At 40.9% G+C, this 6558-nt stretch overlaps 1 protein-coding gene and 1 pseudogene across 1 annotated transcript in view; both read right to left on the bottom strand.

Moving 5' to 3' along the window:
* Nucleotides 1-6558, bottom strand: part of RNF111 (ring finger protein 111) — an 89045-nt gene that overhangs the window by 65218 nt on the left and 17269 nt on the right. The gene's annotated exons all lie outside the window — the stretch shown is intronic.
* On the bottom strand, nucleotides 117-2281 carry LOC102858079 (annotated as a pseudogene).

Here is a 6558-nt window from a genome sequence, read left to right as displayed (position 1 = left end):
AAGGAAAAATACTAGCTATCAGCAGATGGAGCCAGATGGGAGAGGGCAACTCAAGGCTGCTGTGGGAGCCACAGGGATACTATACAGGAGGAAGGGGGTGTTAAGAGTAGGAACTTTTAATCGACTTCTTCCATGCGAGATGCATCCTCATCACCCTCAAGTGGGGGGATCTCATCAGGAACAGCAGCATTGGGTTCCTCTGCAGTCACCTCATCTTCAACAATGCCTAAGCTTATCTTGATCATGCAGTAGATGCAGCTGGAGTGAATCTGGGGATCCTCAAGGGAGAAACCAGAAGAGAGCAGTGCGGCTTCAAACAGCAGCACCACCAGGTCCTTAACAGCTTTGTCATTCTTGTCTGCCTCAGCCTTCTGTCTCCATGTTTCCACAATTGGATGATCAGGGTTAATCTCCAGGTGCTTTTTAGCCATCATGTAGCCCATTGTCAAGTTGTCCCGAAGTGCCTGTGCTTTCATGATCCGCTCTATACTGGCTGTCCAGACGTATGTGTTAGTCACGATGCAGCAGGGTGAAGATACAAGACTATTGGAAATTGTCATTTTCTCGACCTTCTTATCCAAAATTTCCTTCATGAGCTTAGAGAGATTCTCAAACTTGGCCTTGCTCTGCTCCATTTTCTTTTTATCCTCTTCATCCTCAGGTAGTTCTAAGCCCTCCTTTGTGACAGAAACCAGGCTTTTCCCACCAAACTCCTTGAGCTGTAGCACACAGTACTCGTTGATAGGTTCAGTCACATACATAACCTCAAAGCTCCACTTGCGCACTCGTTCCACAAAAGCAGAGTTGGCCACCTGCTCTTTGCTCTCACCAGTGATGTAATAAATGGACTTCTGGGTCTCCTTCATGCGGGACACATATTCTGAGAGAGAGGCCATCTCATTTCCAGACTGGGAAATGTGATAGCAAAGTAGCTCAGAAAGGCGACGCCGGTTAGTAGAACCTTCATGTATCCCAAACTTCAGGTTTTTAGAGAATGCCTCATAGAATTTCTTGTAATTCTCCTTGTCTTCTGCCAACTCAGAGAAGAGCTCAAGGCACTTCTTGACAATGTTTTGGCAGATGACCATCAAGATTTTGCTCTGTTGCAGCATTTCATGAGAAATGCTGAGGGACAGATCCTCTGAGTCAACCACACCACGGATGAAGTTCAGATACTCTGGTATCAACTCATCCCAACCGTCCATGATGAATACGCAGCGAACTTAAAGTTTAAAGTTTTTCTTCTTTTTCTTGTTCTCAAAGAGATCAAAGGGAGCCTGTCGAGAGATAAAGAGCAATGCCCTGAATTGCAGCTGGCCCTCTACTGAGAAGAGCTTGACTGCCAAGTGGTCTTCCCAGTTATTAGTGAGACTCTTTTAGAACTCTCCATATTCCTCCTGTGAGATGTCATCAGGATTTCTGGTCCAAATGGGCTTAGTCTTGTTCAATTCTTCCCAATCAATGTGCTTCTCCTTAATTTTTTTTTTTGTTTTGTGTTCTTTTTCTTGTCTTTACCAGTGTCATCCTCTTCATCTGAACCCACATCTTCTATCTTGGGCTTCTCTTCATCATCCTTATCTCCCTCTTTCTCACCTTTCTCTTCTTCTGCCTCATCATCACTGATTTCCTTCTCTCATTCTTTCTCCAGATAGAGGGTGATGGGGTAGCCTATGAACTGTGAGTGCTTCCTCACTACTTCTTTGACTCATCTCTCTTCTGGTCTTCTTTAAGGTGCAAAATGACGTCACTACCTCGACCAATGGGCTCACCATGGTCAGCACGAACTGTGAAGGAAACCTCAGCTGAAGACTCCCAGGCTTACGGCTCATTATCATTGTGTTTTGTGATCACTACTACTTTCTCTGCCACCAGATAGGCAGAATAAAAGCCAACACCAAACTGACCAATCATGGAGATGTCTGCACTAGCCTGCAGAGCCACCATAAAGGCTTGGTACCAGACTTGGCAATTGTTCCCAAGTTATTTATGAGCTCAGCCTTGGTCATGCCAATGCCTGTGTCCACAAGAGTCTAAGTACATTCCTGGGGGTTAGGGATGATGTCAATTTTCAGCTCTTTCCCACTGTCCAAACTTGGAAGGGTCTGTCAGGCTCTCATAGCAAATCCTGTCCAATACATCAGAAGGATTTAGAGATCAGCTCTCTAAGGAAAATTTTCTTGTTGGAATAGAAGGTATTGATAAGAGACATAAGTTAGGCAATCTCTGCCTGAAAGGCAAAGGTCACCACCTCCTCCTCTCCACGGTGCACTTCCTCAGGCATCCTGATGAAAAGGGTTCCAAGTACCAAAGAAGTGAGGGCACGGTCTAAGACCAGGCTGCACAAGACTCGCCAGCTGTGTGGAGGTGACTCAAGAGCAGAGTATATTCTTAAAAACAGAACTGTAAAAGAAAACCCAAGAGGGTACTGACTGAAGGTAAAAGCATTCTGAAAAGAGGGAGAAAACTGTTTTCGTAATTGTCTTCATACTTACGTGAATTCAACTACAAGGAGGACATGCCTTACTGTCATTCTGCTTAAAGAATACATGTCCAAAATGAATACAAAAAGGCAAGACAAAATTCTGATTACTCCCTGTAACCTCAATTCCCAAGTGCCTCTCATGATAGGCTATATTCTCAGACTCAGATATTTAAAGCGTGGCGCTCTGGTGGCATAGACTAAGGGGTTGCACTAAAACCTAACAGTGCAGCCTCTCTGACAATTTTAATCTACTAGTTTTTCAGTGGAAGAAAAATGGGCAATCTCCTCCAGAGCAATTTACAGCTTCTGAAAACCTTAATGTCAGCTATAAGTCAGTTCCAACTTATCAAAGGAAAAATACAATGTACTAAACTTTGAGTTATTATATTCCTCTATTTCACAATCTTTATGACTTTCACGAGTATTTGTCTTAATATATCATTTTGCTTTTGGAAAATGCTTATAAATGTAAAGTGAAAATTCTTATGGCAAGAAATAGCTGGTCTTTCCAGTCTGGTACTAGCCCAATGGTCCCTGCAAAGAAAGGTGAGAAGGGGCCATTCTGCCATCGAAGAAGTGGTGGCCAGAGAATACGCCATCAACATTCACAAGCACAAGTAGGCTTTAAGAAGTGTGTTCCTCTACAACCAGAAGAAGAAAAAAATAGATGAATGGGACCTTCTAAGAATCAAATCCCTATGCACATCCAAAAACTTCCCCAACAAGGTAAAAAAGGAAGCCACAGACTGGGTAATGTATTTGGTAATGACATGTCAGATAAGGGACTTATATCTAGAATTTATAAAATACTTGAGCACCACAAGGTGAACAATCCAATTGAAAAGTGGGCACAGGATATGAAGACACTTCACCAAAGAAGCCATTCAGATGGCCAACAAGCACATGAAGAAATGTTCAAAATCCCTAGCTCTAAGAGAGATGAAAATCAAAACAACTATGAGATATCATCTCACCCCAGTAAGCATTGCAAAATTTAACAGAGCAGCAAGCAAAAACTGCTGGCGAGGTTGTGGAGAAACTGGAGCCCTTATTCACTGTTGGTGGGAGTGTAAAATGGTGCAACCACTACGGAAGGCAACAGGGTGCCTTCTCAAAAAGTTGCAAACAGAAATACCATTTGACCCAGCAATTGCACTACTGGGAATATACTCTAAAGAAACCATAACCGCCACCCAAGCAGATATATGCACACCCATGTTTATCTCAGCTTTCTTCACAATAGCAAAGAGCTGGAAACAACCCAAGTGCCTATCAACAAAAGAATGGATAGAGAAGCTCTGGTATATTCACACAAAGAAATATACTATGCTGCACTGAAAAACAAGGAACTCATGAAATATTATACAAAATGAGTGACCCTGGAGGACATTATGCTGAATGAAATACCTCAGTCACAAAAGGACAAATATCATACAGGGCCACTGTTGTAAAACAGGAATGACATCAGGATTGAGGAAAGACTGAGAAAGAGGGGATAAATAATGTATACTGCACTGAAACAGATGAGGGATAGAACTGTTTAAATGGATATAAAAAAGATGGCTAAAAATAAAATGAAAACAATAATCTTCACAACTAAACCAGTAAGCAACATGATGATAGACAATTGACTAGAATTGTCAAGGACATAATTTTACTTATATCCACAATCAACAGCCATGGAAAAATCTTTCCACATACTAATAAATATACTGCACTAGGTCTCAGCTCAGACCTCCAAAACATATGGGAAATAGACTCTCTTAATGTTGTCTTGTCAATCTCCTAGAACTTTTCTGCAAGTAAAAACACATCTAAGTATTTCTTTGTCTTTTTCTTTTTTTTAAGGCAATAAGAGTATTTCTCAACCAAGGGATACTCTAGCACTAGGCATACCTGTGAAAGCATAACAGATGCTCTATTAATACGTGTTGATAGAAATGGAGATTGGCAAAGTTCCCAGTGTCTAGACTTTCTGCTGCTAAATCTTTTCTACTCCAGATGTAAGGAGGTAAAATTTAAAGAGGTCAATTTTACCATTTAAAAACAGCTGATTTTCACCCAACAAAACTGGAATAAAAGAGAATTTCCTCAGCACAGTGAAAAGTATATACACAAAACCAAGTGCCAATACAGTTCTCAATGGTAAGAGATTAAAGGCACTCACCTTGAGAAAAGAACTAGGCAAGGAAGCCCATTATCAACTCTCTTATTCAATATTGTATTGGAAGTCTCAGTGAGAGTAAAAGACAAAAGACAAAAGTTAAGAGGTATCCAAACTGGCAAAGAGGAGGTAAAACTAGCTCTATATGCAGATGATATAGTAACACAATTAGAAAACCATAAAGAAACGAGAGCCACCCCCCAAAACAGATGTATGCACACCCATTTACTGCGCAGTGTTTACAATCGCAAAGAGATGGAAACAACTAAAGTGCCCATCAACAAATAAATGGACAAAAACACTATGGTATATTCACACATGACCTCGTAAAATGTTACACAACACTGGTGACCCTGAAGGGCATTATGCTGAGTGAAATATCTCAGTCACAAAACAACAAATACTGCATTAAACCACTGTTACCAGGCAGGACATGGGGGTTGGGGAAAACTATAAAAAGGGTGGATAGATAATGAGCACTGCTTTGGAACAGATGAAGGAAAAAACTGGTGAAAAGGAATATATGATTAGGCATTATATGTATGACAACAGTCTAAAATAAGAAGTGCATTGCAAAGTGGACTAGAGGATGGGGAAGGTAAGAAGAGGGAGGAAACTGTGCAACAATTAATTATTAATCTTTAACAAAAATAAAAGTGAAATGGGGGGGGGAAAGGAAGGAAAATGTCCAGTTACAAATTAATGAAAATCCAACTTTTCTGTCAAGTTTCATTAAAATCACAATAAAAAAAATAACGTAACAAAAAGGGTGGTTTTTTGGTCAAAGAGGTATGCCAAACAGTGAAGCTAAAGGCCAGAGTAGAACTGCCCTATTCGTTTCCTCGGTGGCTGAAACAAAGACACTATGAAAGCACTTGATGAAGTTCAAAGGCCTCCAGTATGGATTATTACATAAGCAAAAATCCTCAAATAAATAAACATAATGGTAAATAACAGTTAAGGATTTCATTTTACTTTGAATTCACAATCAACACTCATAAGGTTGTTGCTGCTGTTGTTCTTATGTGCTGTTGAGTCGCCTGCACCTGATAGCGACCTTATGTACAACAGCCCTAACAAAACCCTGCTCTATCCTGTGCCAATCTCACTGTCTCCGACACACCTATCCCCTATTACAGTAACTGTATCAATCCATCTCAAGGGTCTTCCTCTCCTGTGCTGTCCCTCCACCCTCTCAAGCATGACGACGCTCTCCAAGGACTGGTCCCTCCTTGCAATAAGTCTAAAGTATGTCAGACGAAGCTTCAGAATCCTTGCCTCGAAGGAGCAGCCTGGTTTAATCCTCTCCAGGACAAATCTGTTTGTTCTCTTAGCAGTCCATGGTATATTCAATACTCTCTAACACCACAGCTCAAAAGCATCAATTCTCTTATCATCCCTAGTCACTGTTCAACTCTCTGAAAAGTCCATGACCTGTTTCAAGTGTACTTTAGGTCTCCAGTCTGACACTGCTGCTCTTCAGTAATTTGTAGAGGTCTCTGACAGCATGCTTTCCCAATGCAATACATCTTTTAATTTCCTGGCTGCTTGTACCAAGGGTGTTAACTGTGGAGCCAAGCAAACTGAAGCTGCTAACAATCTCAATCTCTTCACTGTCTATCATTATGCTGCCAATTAGCACAGTGGTGAGAATCTTTGTCGTCTTGATATTGAGCTTAAATCCATATTGAAGGCTGAAGTACTTGACCTTATGCAGCAAGTGCTTCAGGTCCTTCTCAGTTTCAGCAAGCAGGGTTGTGTCAAGAAATCAAACACTGTAATGGGAAAATGTGCTGCCAAAGCCTTCTTTAAAGTGTTAAAGAGATAGGATTTTGTTTTAAAGACTAATGTGTGTTAGACCCAAAGCCATGGTATTTTTCTTTCTTTTTCTTTTTTATTATTAAATTTTATT

Source organism: Elephantulus edwardii, unplaced genomic scaffold (assembly GCF_000299155.1).
Source record: "Elephantulus edwardii isolate Elephantulus edwardi_28Jun2011 unplaced genomic scaffold, EleEdw1.0 scaffold00449, whole genome shotgun sequence".
In the NCBI taxonomy this organism is placed as follows: domain Eukaryota; kingdom Metazoa; phylum Chordata; class Mammalia; order Macroscelidea; family Macroscelididae; genus Elephantulus; species Elephantulus edwardii.
This window is presented reverse-complemented; position numbering and strand designations above follow the sequence as displayed.